At 41.2% G+C, this 15,634-nt stretch overlaps 1 protein-coding gene across 1 annotated transcript in view; it reads right to left on the bottom strand.

The window, feature by feature from the left end:
* The window catches only part of MKLN1 (muskelin 1), a 377,314-nt gene that overhangs the window by 315,743 nt on the left and 45,937 nt on the right, over positions 1-15,634 (bottom strand). The window lies entirely within an intron of this gene.

Here is a 15,634-nt window from a genome sequence, read left to right as displayed (position 1 = left end):
TTAATATTTCCTCCAAGATGGGCTTGTAGGTCAGGTATTTCCTCACTCCCAGATAGCTACAGATTTTTGTTGTGTCTGTTGTATGAATGTGTGTGTGTGTGTTTGTATATACAAAATATGATGTATATATAAGTATTTGAATAGTGTTACAAATGCAAATTTAAAGAAAATATTGATTTTTGTCAGTTCATTCAATGAAAACACATATTCACTAATGCAAATCTCATGTTACAGAATCCACCTGATTTTCATTTTTTTAAATCAAGTAATTTTTACTCAACTTTTACAAATTTGACTCAGTCATTTCTCATATGCTGGGGATCAAAATCTCCCTACTACATTTAAGTCATTCATCATAGCTGTCAAACATTACACAAAGACTTACAGTGGAATGAATACTATGGATCAAGTAGAAGTGGTTGCTCCCCAATTGCTTCTGACAGCATTTCTATTTTCAGTGTTTCCTGAAATGCCCAACAACAGGTTTGTATATGTCAGAACGTTTCTTGCTGCAGTTACTATAGGAGACAGTACAATGGCTTTTCATGGTGTACAAGAAAGGTAGATTTCAGTTTCTATTCTCTAACTTTGCTAGGTCTTCAGGTATGCTCATCAATAAATTCATGTGTGAACAGATTAACGAACTCCAGATCAACTCTTCGAAGGCTCTTCATTGCTTTGGTGGAAGGTGAAAGGCTCACACTAGGTCTTGCGTTCACAGCTCTTCTCTACCTGGCTCCAATCTAACTGCTACTATGTCCCTTCTGTGCTGGTCCCACTGGTCTCCTCATTGTTTCCCAAAATACACCCTGGACATTTCCACCTTCAGGCATGTACTCAAGCTGTTCTTCTCAACTAAAATACCCTCTTTCTTTTGCTCTACAAACCCAGGTTCTATCTGTTCTTTGTCAATGTTATATTTCTTAATTATACCAAATAATGCATAAGTATATCCTCATTAGAAAAATATTCAAACAGGCCAGGTGTGGTGGCTCATGCCTGTAATCCCAGCACTTTGGGAGGCTGAGTCAGGTAGATTACTTGAGGTCAGGAGTTCGAGATCAGCCTGGCCAACGTGGTGAAACCCTGTCTCCACTAAAAATACAAAAAATTAGCCAGCCATGGTGGTGGATGCCTGTAATCCCAGCTACTTGGGAGGCTGAGGCAGGAAATTACTTGAACCTGGGAGGGGGAGGTTGCAGTGAGCCAAGATTGCACCATTGCACTCCAGCCTTGGCTACAAAAGCGAAACTCAATCTAAATAAATAAATAAGGCCGGGCGCGGTGGCTCAAGCCTGTAATCCCAGCACTTTGGGAGGCCGAGGCGGGCGGATCACAAGGTCAGGAGATCGAGACCACAGTGTAAACCCCGTCTCTACTAAAAATACAAAAAATTAGCCGGGCGCAGTGGCGGGCGCCTGTAGTCCCAGCTACTCAGGAGGCTGAGGCAGGAGAATGGCGGGAACCCGGGAGGCGGAGCTTGCAGTGAGCCGAGATCGCGCCACTGCACTCCAGCCTGGGCAACAGCGTGAGACTCCGTCTCAAAAAAAAAAAAAAATAAATAAATAAATAAATAAATAAATAAATAGATAGATAGATAAATAATATTTAAACAATATAGAAGTATATGTACAGTAAAAACTGAAAGTCCCTATTAATTCTAGCCCTTCCCCTCTCCCACCTGCCAACTGTATTACCCTTCTTCCAATATGCTAGTTATCCTTCCGACCTTTTTTCACTGCATTTAATAAACCCATACAATTTTTTTTTTGCTTCGTTTTTAGGTAAGTGGGGTTACAGTATACACTCTGTCCTGTGGCTAGCTTTCTCCTCTTCAAGACCTATATTAAATTTCCCCCCTCTCCCCAGAAACCTCCCTCACCATTTCAGCATCCAATGACCTCCTCCCCATAACCCTGCCTTGGATTTCAAACACTTGGTATCCATGGTACACTACTGGCTTCTGATTCATCTCTTTATGATGTTGGGTTGTCTAACTTTTTTATGTGTGTCTTATCATTGACATGTAAAATCTTTGAGGGGAGGAATGTTATCTTGCTCTTTTGCAGCGTTTAGAACTGTATAATGCCCAAAACGGGTCTTCAGCCTGATTTTCTTAAGTGAACTTTAGGTTTCCCATGTCCTGATCTAAGATGGAAAAGCTCTGCTCAATTGCAGGGAAAAATGAAAATATACTATGATGAAGTACTTCAGCGTTTCTGTGGCCTTTCCTAAGACTTCTCTCAATCTATTGTACATGGCAAGTTTGTGGATTTCTATTAATATAAATCAGCTGAGAAGTGCAGCAACTTTGTGAGGAGCCAGAGACCCCAGGCAAAAACTTTTCTTCTCTGACCTGTCAGACCAAGGACAGCTCCACGAGTGACAAACCCTCAGAGATTAAATCATCACAGAGTGAAAGGGAGGTTTACAGCACAGGCTGATGTGGGAAAAGCTTGTGAGGGAAGCACCAACTAGCCAAGGGGAACTCAGTCTCTCAGACGTTTCAGACTTCTAGAATTTCAGCTCTCACTGAACCAGCTTTCCAATGGAATTAGTCAATGGCATAACAGCCACAGCAATTCAAAAGGCCTTTCATTTTTCCTTTTAAATTAAAAGCTGTAAAGTCGAATCTGAAATTCCTTTAAAAAATGTTATTTTCTCAGCATCACAGAGAAGGCAAAACAGCCAATACAACACATCTGTGTTTTATGTTAAATGCTGTCTCTTGAACAAGTTACTTAATCTTTCTAGGCCTCAGTTTCTTTATCTAAAAATGACTATAACATTTGTGCCTACTTTATTGATTTCTGAGCATTAAAATGAGACAATTTAGTGCAGTATGCAGCAAAGGCTGGCTCACAGTAAATTCTCAAAATTGTTAGCTGTGATGAGGGCAATCATGTTATGATTCCTCACGTCTGTGTCAGCAGCTACAAGGGCTCTCTCTCTCTCTCTTTCATAAAGATAGGGTCTGCTGTGTTGCTCAACAGTGCAGTGGCATGATCATAGCTCACTATAGCCTCAAATTCCCGGGCTCAAGTGATCCTCCCACCTCAGTCTCCCAAGTATTAAGATTACAGGTGTGAACCACCATGTCTAGGTGAAAGGGTTTTCTACGTGGGACTTTAGCCAAAGAAGGCACACGAGAACACTGTTGAGCTGTTATAATGGTGAACACTATGAACAACATTTCTTGGGAAATTCTATTTAATTCCTCCATCCCCATTACAGTGAATTTGCTTAGAATCTTTATTCAACAGACTATTGCTTGAAAATAAATGGGTTATTAAATGGAAAAATCTCTTTTTGTGAAAAATTTTCTCTAAAATCCTATTAGTCATAACTAGATAATACATTCCTTTTGACATCTTATAAGTCTGCTATTAATAATCTCAATTCTTAAGTCTAAATAACCATTTGAAAGGATCTAACTCAATTAAGAGTTTTGCTTTATCAAAAAATGTTCTATTGTCTCAAAAAAACAGCTTCCAGATCCTTCAAATGAGGCCATTAATCAAAGCAGATAAAATTAATTTTAGTTACTAAATAAACACTTAGAATACTGCAGATAACCAAAGTAGTTAAAATTAACAGTAAGCTGTTAATTTTTTGGTCTCAAATAGTTATCGAGACACTGTGACATATGCAGAAAAAATCAGAAGCAATGAGCTGGTTAATTCAGACACTGATATTTGGGGCATCAATTGATTACAGGTTTCAGGTTGAATTATTCTGTTATTCAATTGTTTACTCCACTTAGGCAATGCCTATATAATAAGTTAACTTAGGCTATCTTAATAATTGGTGTGTGTTTGTTAGTGTATTGTCTAAGGACATAGGACTTTAGATGAGAAAATGAGGGTTTCGGCTGGACACGGTGGCTGGCTGGTGCTACAGAGAACAGCCAAGTGGGAATCCTTAATGTCTACCAATGGGGACAGGGGTAGCTAGAATGAGAAAACTAGAAGGGGGCATTAATATGGTGGCTTAGCCTTGATCCATGTACATGAAGATTATCAAGATGCATGGGGGCAAGTTGTGTGGCTTTTTTTTTTTTTTTAGCTTTTCTTGTTTCATAATTGTGTCCTTCATAATCAGGCAGACACAGCCTAAAATTATACAGGAAGAGTGGCAAAGAGGAAGGAGTCAGGAATGAGAAAGTGGAGGAATGAGATGTGGGAGGCTAATGAGCTGTAGGGCCAGCCATTGATGTCAGGATCCTCAGAACTAAAAGTAGAAGCCATCAGCCTGGAGACTCACACTTACCACTGATACCCAACAATGCCATCTAGATGGTGGTGAGTTAGTTGTAACAGTAGTTTCTTTTGAGTATTTAAAAAAATGATTATTATAAAAAATTAAATAGCACATTACAGAAAGGATATAACCTAAATACAGAAAACTGAAAGGATTTAGAAAAAATAAGTCACCAATAATTCCATTAGCCTAATGCATTTAACATCAGCATTGGGGTTAATTTCCTCCTAGTCCTTCTTTGGGTGTATATTTGAAGATAAGTGAAATCATACTCTATACAGTCGTGGATCCTATTATTTTAAGTATAACATTGCCTTGTAGCATTTTCCTTGTTGCTAACCAGCCTTTCATAACTATCCTTTTAACAAGTGAATAATATATCATTAAGTAAATGAACAGTAATTTACTTAATTTACCTGTTTCTGTATATTGTTAGATGTTTAGAATCTTTCCAATTTCTTGATATTATAAATACCACATTAGTATACATTTTTCCACGTGTTTTCTTTTCCACATTTTTTTTTCTTTTGAGACAATCTTGCTCTGTTGCCCAGGCTGGAGTGCAGTGGCACCATCACAGCTCACTGCGGCCTCAACCTCCCAGGCTCAGGTGATCCTCTCACCTCAGCCTCCTGAGTAGCTGCGACCACAGGTATGTGCCATCATATCTGGTTAATTTTTTATATTTTATAGAGACAGAGTCTCTCCATGTTGCCCTAGGCTTGTCTTGATCTCCTAGGCTCAGGCAACCCTCCTGCCTCAGCCTCCCAAAGTGCTGAGATTATAGACATAAGCCACCATACCTGGCCTTCTTTTCCACATTTTAGATTATCTTCTTAGAATCGACTTTCAGAATTTTCAAAACATAAAATGTTCCAGGAGATGGACATTTTATGACTCTTTATACTTACTGCCAAATTACTTTTCAAAGGGATTATAACAATGCCCAGTCCCAAGAATGGTGTAATGGTGTATGAGAGTAGCAAACCTCATCATACCCTGGAAAACAGTGGATCATTTCATTAATTTTTTTTTTACAGCTTCAGTTTCCAGGTTGTGATATAAACAAGTAAACAAATAGTATGTTAGATGCTGATCAGTACAATGGAGAAGAGGAAACTGGAGAGAGGGGATGTGGCAGGGGGAGTGTTACTGTTTTATACAGGATGATCAGGAAAGGCCTTTCATAAAAGATGATATTTAGGCCGGATGCAGTGGCTCACACCTGTAATCCTAGCATTTTGGGAGGCCATGGCAGGCAGATCACCTGAGGTCAAGAGTTTGAGATCAGCCTGGCCAACATGGTGAAATCCCATCCCGTCTCTACTAAAAATACAAAAGTAGCTGGGCATGGTGATGGGCACCTGTAATCCCAGCTATTGGGGAGGCTGAGGCAGGAGAGTCACTTGAACCCAGGAGACAGAGGTTGCAGTGAGCTGAGATTGTGCCATTGCACTCCAGCCTGGGTAACAAGAGCGAAACTGTCTCAAAAAAATATATATATATATATTGAATAAGAGCCAAAAGAAGTGAGGGATAAAGGTGTAAGAACAGACTGAGGAAAGAGAGTTTCAGGCAGAGAAAACGCTAAGAAAGGCCCTAAGGCAGACCTATGTCGGACAATGTTTGGGGAACAGCAAGAAGGCCAGGGTGGCAGTGCCCAGTGAGAAGCGGGCAAGGAGGAAGATGAGCTCAGAGGGAATGTGGGCAGCCAGGCCACTGAAGGCTTTATCAGCCATTGTAAGGATGTTTCTTTTACTCTGAGTAAGATGAGAAGACATTGAAGTGTTTTTTGAGCAGAGGCAAGTCAGGAATTGGCTTGTGTTTTATATGATTATGTTAGCCGATGTGTTCGGAATGGGCTAAATGTGCTCGAAATCAAACTCAGCATCTTTCCCGGCAAACCTCCTACAGTCTCAGCATCTCCATCCTCTGACTCACCCATGCTCAAAACCACAGTCATCTTTTACATCCCAAAACCAATTGTCGCCAAGCTCTGTCAATACTACCTCCATAATGTATCTTGCATTTGCCTTCTCTGTCCATTCCCATGGCCAAAAGCCTACCATAACCATTTTCTTTTTTTTGAAATGGGGTTTCCCAGGCTGGAGTGCATGGGCATGATCACAGCTCATTGCAGCCTCGACCTCCCAGGTTCAAGCAATCCTCCCATCTCAGCCTCCTGAGTAGCTGGAACCACAGGTGCACACCGCCACTCCCAGCTAACGTTTATGTTTTTCATAGAGATGGGATTTCACCACGTTGCCCAGGCTAATCTCAAATTCCTGGGCTCAAGTGATCTGACTGCCTCGGCCTCCCAAAGTGCTGGGATTGCAGGCATGAGCCACTGTGCCTAGCCCCATAACCGTTTTCTAACTTATCTCCCAGCCTTCTACCTCTCTGCTCACCCTCCTACCATCCAGTGCCGCTAGAACAATCTTCCCAGCAAAGCTGATCACTCAGGGGTCTTCGTGTTATCTTGGCTGTCTCCCTGCTCTTCACCACTCATAAGGTCCAAATTCTTCAGAATGGAATTCAAGCCCTACTACAATTTGATCTTAATCTAGTGCTCAAAACTTATCTTCCATTGTTTTATTCAGAATTAACTGTGCCTTCCTGTCTAACAAGTTCCTTGAACCAGCTCTGTACTTTATTACTGTACATCTTTGCTTACATCATCTCCACTTTCCTGCACCTTCTGTTTAAAACACCCTTCCCTTGGGCTGGGTGTGGTAGCTCACGCCTGTAATCCCAGCACTTTTGGAAGGCTGAGGCAGGCGGATCATGAAGTCAGGAGTTCAAGACCAGCCTAGCCAACATGGTGAAACCCTGTTTCTATTAAGAATACAAAAGATTAGCCAGGTATGGTAGCGTGTACCTGTAATCCCAGCTACTCAGGAGGCTGAGGCAGGAGAATCGCTTGAACCTGGGAGGTGGAGGTTGCAGTGAGTGGAGATCACGCCATTACACTCCAGCCTGGGCAACAAGACTGAAACCCTCTCAAAAAAATCAAACCAAAACAACAACAACAACAAAACACCCTTCCCTCAAATCCCTACCCAGTAATCCTACCCACACTTCTGGGATCCCAAATATCACTTTCTTCATGAAGCCAGCCCCATTCTCCCTGACTGTAATGATGTTTTTGTTCTTCTGTGCCCCCATAAATTCTATTCCACTACTCATACATTCCGTACCACATTATACTATTGCTTTGTGAATATGCTTTCCTTCCTGCTAGGTGATAAGTTCCTTGAGAATCCGTGTCTCATTCATTGTTGTAGCTCCTACAGCACTTATTTCAATGCCTTGAACATAGTAGGTGTCCAAGAAATGTTTGTGGAACTTAAATTCCCCAAGGCCTTGTTGCCAATTTGTTCTTGGAACAGAACTAGAATTCAGGTCATCTGATTCCCAGCTCCCTATCTCTTTCCCAATACCATTCTATCTCTCTATCTTCTTTCTATGATTCATTGTCATCTCATCTGAATGACATTTGAAACCGCTAAGGAATTTTACAGAAGAGTGACTTAACAAAAACAAATGCTGGAACATATTTTCCATGTAGCTATTTAAGCCAAAGTGAACCTAGTGAAAGGGCACTAAAAATTTGACCCTGAATAAAAAAATAGAAACAAACTACAAAAAAACCCCAAAAAACAAAAAACGTGGCACATATATGTCTAGAAACGTTTTAGCTTCTTAGGGTTTGATTTTTGGCTTGCATTAATCTTATAGTAGTCAAGTTGCCATTTTTCTTGGTATGCTATAAAGTTGTAGTCTGGGGGAAGAAATAAAAAACAAATAAGTGGCCGGGTGTGGTGGCACATGCCTGTAATCCTAGCACTTTGGGAGGCCGAGGCAGTCAGATTGCTTGAGGTCAAGGTTTCGAGACCAGCCTGGCTAACATAGTGAGACCGCATCTCTACCAAAAAAGATACAAAAATTAGCTGGGCATGGTGGTATGTGCCTGTAGTCCCAGCTACTTGGGAGGCTGAGTTGGGAAGGTCGCTTGAGCCTAAGAAGCAGAGGTTGCAGTGAGCTTAGATCTTGCCACTGCATTCCAGCCTCAGTGACAGAGTGAGACCCTGTCTCAAGGAAAAAAACAAACAAACAAAAAAACCAACCAAAACAAATAAGTGTATTTTTCTGTTTAAAAGCTCTTAGCAAGATTTTTAGCCCCTAATAATATAAGAGGGTTTAAACATTTGGGAACAAGGCCCTGTGGCAAAGCTTAATTTGCAATTATTCCAATCCTCCCCCTCCCTTCCCAACTTGGAAAAATAGCCCAAGGAGCTACTGTTCTAAACTGGGCATCCTCTTCGGTATTTGAAATTTAAAAAGTAAATTATATCCATGATACATGTTGTATACAAGTATAATATATGTAAAATGCAAATAAAATTGTCATAGCATTTAATAACTCATAATAGTTAGCATTAATGATATATACATGAGAATTATTTGTGAGCGAAGAACACTGATGCCCTTAGGAAAAGGAAGATTTGACCAAGTTAAAATATATATTTTAGAGAATGGTTTAATATTTTAGAGAATGGCTTAGTATTTCAGAGAATGATTTCTCTCCTTGGCAGTTTTGTCTTCCTCTCCACTGAAACTTAGAAGAGGGCAGGATTGCTGTGAAGAATGTCCTATTGAGGTTTCCACAAATTCGAATGAAATGGGATGCAATTAAAACCCTCCACTTTACAGGGAAAAGGGATGAAACTGAAGCACTCATTCATCTCAGTCTACTCCATCTCAATCTGAATGTTACAGCAGAGGCTGACCTGTGAATTTGATGTGAATTGTGATAGAATTGTAGAAATGAAAGCAAGCTCTGAAATAGTTCCTTCTACCTTCGATCCTCAGTGGGTGAGTCCCAAACCATTACAAAGTTAGTATTTAAGAAACTTTCTCATAGGCAATTTCCTCCAACTGCACCCTAAATTCTACTTTACAGAACTTCACAGACCATTTTTCATGTGCTCTACAACGAAGACGTGAAGACAGCCTTTTGCCACAGCTAATGATCCTAACCATTTTTCTATCATGTGGATTACATTTCTGGACTATGGGGAGACAGCCTAGAGTGATGGGTAAGAATTCAGAATTGGAGACAGAGTTGCGCTTAAGTCACAGCTGTATGATGATAGGCAATTGACTTAAGCGCTCTAAGCTTCAGTTTCCTCACCCATAATGCAAGCATGATAATACCATCCAACTGATCAGATTACTGTGCGGACTAGTCTAGAACCAGTGCTGTCCAATAGAAATATAATGGAAGCCACAATGTGAGCCACATGTGTGATGTAAAATTTTCTAGTAGCCCATTAAGAAAAGTAAAAAGAAACAGGCAAAATTAATTTTAGTGCTATATGTTATTTAACTCATGTCCAAAATATTTCAACAAGTAGAAAATGTTCATGAGTATTTTACATTCTCTTTTGTGCACTAAGTTTTCAAAGTCCAAAGTGTATTTCATACGTACAGGTTGAGCATCTCTTATTCGAAATGCTTGGGACCAGGATAGTTTCGGATTTTAGATTTTGGAATATCTGCGTATACATAAATGAGACATCTCGGGGATAAGACCCAAGTCTAAACGTGAAAATCATGTGTTTCATATGCAGAATATATACATGGCCTGAAGGTAATTTTATATAATATTGTTAATCATTTTGTGCATGAAACAAAGTTTGTATCAGTCGAACGATCAGAAACCAAAGGTGTCACTATCTCAACCACCCATGGGACACTCTGTGCTTGTCTGGCAACATCATTCCTGACGCTCATTTATGTGCTACTGATAAGCAATCATTTTCTCATGTTTATTTAGATGTAAGTATTCAACACTAAAAAATATAACACTGGCTGAGCACGTTGGTTCACTCTTGTAATTCCAGCACTTTGAGAGGTCCAGGCAGGTGAATCACTTGAGGCCAGGAGATCAAGACCAGCCTGTCCAACATGGTGAAACCCCGTCTCTACAAAAAATACAAAAATTAGCCACGCATGGTGGTGCATGCCTGTAATTCCAGCTACTTGAGAGGCTGAGGCAGGAGAATCGCTTGAACCCAGGAGGCGGAGGTTGCAGTGAGCCTAGATCGTGCCACTGCATTCCAGCCTAGGTGATAGAGTGATATACATATATGTGTGTGTGTGTGTGTGTGTATATGTGTGTGTGTGTATATGTATATATATGTGTACATATGTATATATGTATATATAACATACTATTAAAATAGTGAAAAAGACAATGTGTTCAGGGTAACTAATCAGCACAGCAGCATCCCTTAGAATACTTGTATCATTTGCTAAACAGCAGCAACAGCACAGAACAGCAGACTGTCACCACCAACAATGCCACTTGTAGCATCATAGTCCTCAAAAAGCTTTGGATTTTGGAGCATTTCATATTTTGAATTTTCAGATTAGGGATGCTCAACCTCCCTAATTAAGGTATGTATAGCATACCTTAATTCAGACTAACCATGTTTCAAGTGCTTAAGAGTCACATGTGACCAGTAGCTATGATATTGGAGAGTGCAAGTCTAGGAAAAAGGCTGTGAAGCACTTAGCATTATGCTAGGTATAGATAATTCTACAAAATCGTCCCGAATGTTATTGTTAGAGGACTGCGTAATCTTCTCAAAGCATTCATGTCTCTAGACTGACCCAGTCTCTCATGCTCTTAGAAGTACCTGGAGAGGTTCCACTGATTAAGTTTGAGCCCTTCAGTTACTTTAACGGGTACTTCCTTATGGTCACTCCCCATCTATTGTACGGAGAAGGTGACAAAAGGTGGCCTTCGTAGGGGTTCTGCATAGAAAATACACACATGGAGTGTCAGTGACCTTCAGGGTACTGACTTATGAAACCCTAAGAAGGAGACAGCATCATATTGATAGGACAGGATAGGACATTTGCTAAAGCAACCACTTACTCCTATATTTTTCCCCTTCCGAGTAGTGAGGCTTAGGTAAGTAATACATATGATGAAAAGTTGATTTGTTAAATTAAACATAGGCCCAGGTGCGGTGGCTCATGCCTGTAATACCAGCAATTTGGGAGGCTGAGGCAGGTGGATTGCTTGAGTTTAGGAGTTTGAGACCAGACTGGGCAACCTGGTGAAACCCTGTCTCTACAAAAAATGCCAAAAAAAAAAAAGCACAGTGTGGTGGCACACGCCTATGCTCCCAGCTACCCAGGAGGCTGAGGTGGGAGAACAGGCGAGCTTGGGAGGCAGAGGTTGCAGTAAGCCAAGATCGCACCACTACACTCCAGCCTAAGTGACAGAGTGAGACCCTGTCTCAATAATAATAATAATAATAATAATAATAATAATAATAATAAAAAATAAGTTCAACTTAGAGTTCCCTTACAACTGAACGATTCTCCTAGGTATGTACCCAAGAAAATTACAAAACATACGTTTCCACAAAAGCTTGTACACAAAGGTACACAGCAGCATTATTTATAATAGCCAAGAAATGTAAACAAGCCAAGTGCCCAAGAGCTAATGAATGGATAAACAGCATGTGGTATATTCATACAATGAAATCTTTTTCAGCCACAACAAGGGATGAAGGACTGATACAATATGGATGAACCTTGAAAACATTATGCTCAGTGAAAGAAACCACTCACAAAAGGCCACATATTGCATGATTCCTTTTATTTTTTATTTTTTTTTTTTTTGAGACGGAGTCTCGCTCTGTCGCCCAGGCTGGAGTGCAGTGGCGCGATCTCGGCTCACTGGAAGCTCTGCCTCCCGGGTTTACGCCATTCTCCTGCCTCAGCCTCCCGAGTAGCTGGGACTACAGGCGCCCGCCACCTCACCTGGCTAGTTTTTTTTTTTTTTTGTATTTTTTAGTAGAGACGGGGTTTCACCATGTTAGCCAGGATGGTCTCGATCTCCTGACCTCGTGATCCGCCCGTCTCAGCCTCCCAAAGTGCTGGGATTACAGGCTTGAGCCACCGCGCCCGGCTTTTATGAATATTTACATTAGGCAAATCCACAGAGCCAGAAAACAGATGAGTGGTTGCCGGGGTCTGTGGGGAGGAGAGAATTGAGAGTGACTCTACCAGGCATGGGAGTTTTTTTTTCTGGGATGATGGAGGTGTTCTGGAGCTAGGCTCAGGCTCTGGAGCCAGGCAGCCTGTGTGAAAGCCCAGGTCTCACTACTCATTCGCTTTGTGATTTTCAGCCATGTTCCTACCTCTTCTATACCTCAGCTTCCCTTTACAATGACGATGGTAAGACTGCCTGGGCTTGTTGCGAGGATTCAGATAGTTAACATATGTAAAGTGCTCAGGAGAATTCCTGGCCAGTGATATATACTATTTTTTCCCATTATAATTGTTTATGACTTTAAGAAAATTGATATATAATAGTTGTACATATTGTAGGGGTACATGTGATATTTTGAAACCTGATAGCTATTTTGAAATATATAATAAATTATAGTCAACTTTAATTCCCTACTGTACTTCTGAATACTAGAATTTACTTCTACTATCTAACTCTATGTTTGTACCTATTAGCCAATGTCCCTTCATCCCCCGCTCCCCCTTCCCTTCCCAGCCTCTGGTAACCACCATCCTACTCTCCACCTCCATGAGATCCACATTTTTAGCTCCCAGATATGAGTGAGAACATTTGGTATTTGTCCTGCTGTGCCTGGCTTATTTCACTTAATATAATGACCTCCAGTTCCATCCATGTTGCTGCAAATGACAGGATTTCATTTTTTAAATGGCTGAATAACAGTCCATTGTGTGTGTGTATGTGTGTGTGTATATATATATATATATATCTCCACATTTTCTTCATCTGTTGATGGACACTCAGCTTGTGTGATAGATATAGATATTTCATAAGTGACCCGGATCACCCTGTACCCCACTCTTACTTATTTCTGTCCATAGCATTAGTCACTTTCTTTTTCTTTTTTTCTTTTTGAGACAGGGTCTCTCTGTTGTCCAGGCTGAAGTGCAGTGGCATGATCTCGGCTTACTGCAACCTCCACTTCCAGGCTCAGGTGATCCTCCCACCTCAGCCTCCCTAGTAGCTGGGACTACAGGTGTGCCACCACACCCAGCTAATTTTTTTTTTTTTAATGTTTTTTGTAGAGACAAAGTTTCACCATGTTGCCCGGGCTGCATTCATCACTTTCTAACCTACCCTGTGATAACTTGCTCATATATCTTGCTTGTAGCCCATCAACCCCTACTAGAAGGCAGGGATCTAATCCATTTGTTTGCTGCTAGATTCCAAGCACCCCAAACAGTGGTTAACACAGAGGAGGCACCCCACCACGCTTTCTGAATGAGTGAACAAATGGTTGGCACTTCTCGCCAATGGCACTGGGCAGCCTGGATGGAAATGAGATGCACCTTTTACTGAACATCTTTTTGCACCATTTTCTATTCTACCATGTGCTTGGTCCTTTTCATAAAGACAAAAAGTGAAAAATGAAATACAGAAAATAAGAATACTTGACCTGAGGGAGAAGCTGGTAGCATTAAACAGTAAGACTTTAGGCGTCAGTGCAAAGTGTGTGATCTAGAGAAAAAAGTGAGGATGTGGTTGCGGGCCACCTTTAGACTTTTAGCCCCTGAGTAAAAAGTGGAATGACACCTCAGAAATGGCACTCAGTCCTAGTCTTGAAGTACGGTGTGTACACAGGTTAATAAGAAGTTTGTTTGTTTGTTTGTTTGTTTGAGACAGAGTTTCACTCTGTAGCCCAGGCTGGAGAGTGCAAAGGCGTGATCTCGGCTCACCTCTGCCTCCCAGGTTCAAGTGATTCTCCTGCCTCAGCCTCCAGAGTAGTTGGGACTTTGCCACCATGCCCAGCTGATTTTTTTTATATTTTTAGTAAAGACAGGGTTTTGCCTTCTTGGCCAGGCTAGTTTTGAACTCCTGACCTCAGGTGATCCACTTGCCTCAGTCTCCCAAAGTGCTGGGATTACAGACTTGAGCGCCCGGCCTAACAAGAAGTCTCAATAAGATCTTACATATTGTGCAATATGTGTTCTGTACTTACGGGTACAATGAGAAATTTTTCCATGGCAAAAGGCCCGTTTCCTGGCACAGTAAACAGAAGAGCTTGTGGAAGGTTGTTGCCCACTTCCCACTGCAGCATGGACAGGCAGGTGGCCACAGTGGACGGAATTCCTCGGGCAGGGACAGAAGGTCTGTCACCACTGCTGGCAGTGCCCTTCCTCATTCTTTAATGAGCTCCAGAAACTAATAAAGATTACAGGATCCCAAATACAAGACTAGACTCCAAATGAACTGTTGTGTAAATGTATCCCAACTAATGTGGGGTAAAACTCTGCTCTAAGTTGTGTTTGAGGTCTCTACCTCTTTCCTTCCTTCAGCCTTAATACCGCTCTGCTCTATTCTGTTAGGAAAAAAACAACTGATGAGTCACCAGCTTCTTGGGTAATGTATTATCCTCTTCAGGAGCTTTTGCATGAAAAAAGAGGTCAAAAGGAGAGAAAGAAAGAATAATGGTGATGATATTAATAATACTAATAATGATGACCATAGCTGATGATAACTGCATCCCAGCTATTCGGCTAAAAAAATGGATACGATTTCTCTAATTTAGTCCTCCAACAATTCTATGAGGTAGATATCACACCTATGTTACAGATGAGGAATGAAAAATCACATAGCAAGTGGCAGATGAAGGCAGATTGTCTCTAAAAATTTTTGCTCCAAGGAATTTTTTAATTTTTGAGACAATGTCTCTCTCTGTGAGCTGGGCTAGAGTACAGTGTTGTGAACATGGCTCACTGCAGCCTTGACCTCCTGGGTTCAGGTGATCCTCCCACCTCGCATCCCAAGTAGCTGGGACTACAGGCACACACCGACACACTCAGCTACATTTTTTTTTTTTTTTTTTTTTTTTTGTATTTTTAGTAGAGACAGGGCTTCACCATGTTGCCGGGACTGGTTTTGAACTCCTGGCTTCAAGCGATCTGCCTGCCTCAGCATCCCAAAGTGCTGGGATTACAGGCTTGAGCCATCGTGCCTGGCTATGTAAGAATTTCTCAAGTGGAAACTTTGATCCTGTAGGAAGACAGCTGGGGAGAGTCAGACAATCACAGCAACCCTCAGTTGTGGTGGCAATGACAGTTGAGACTTGAAACTTCAAATAACCCACTGTATCTATGACTAACTAGGTTCAAATCTTGAGTCTGACATTCTTAGGATTACCTGGTGGCAAGTCACATACTCTCTTTGTGCTTGAGATTGTCGTTAGAATTCATCGAGATAATGCAAACAAAGTACTTACGACAATGCCTATGAATACATACATGAGGCACTCAGATGCTGTGTACAGGTGCTCCTCCACTTACA

This window comes from Macaca fascicularis, chromosome 3 (assembly GCF_037993035.2).
Source record: "Macaca fascicularis isolate 582-1 chromosome 3, T2T-MFA8v1.1".
Classification (NCBI taxonomy): Eukaryota; Metazoa; Chordata; class Mammalia; order Primates; family Cercopithecidae; genus Macaca; species Macaca fascicularis.
This window is presented reverse-complemented; position numbering and strand designations above follow the sequence as displayed.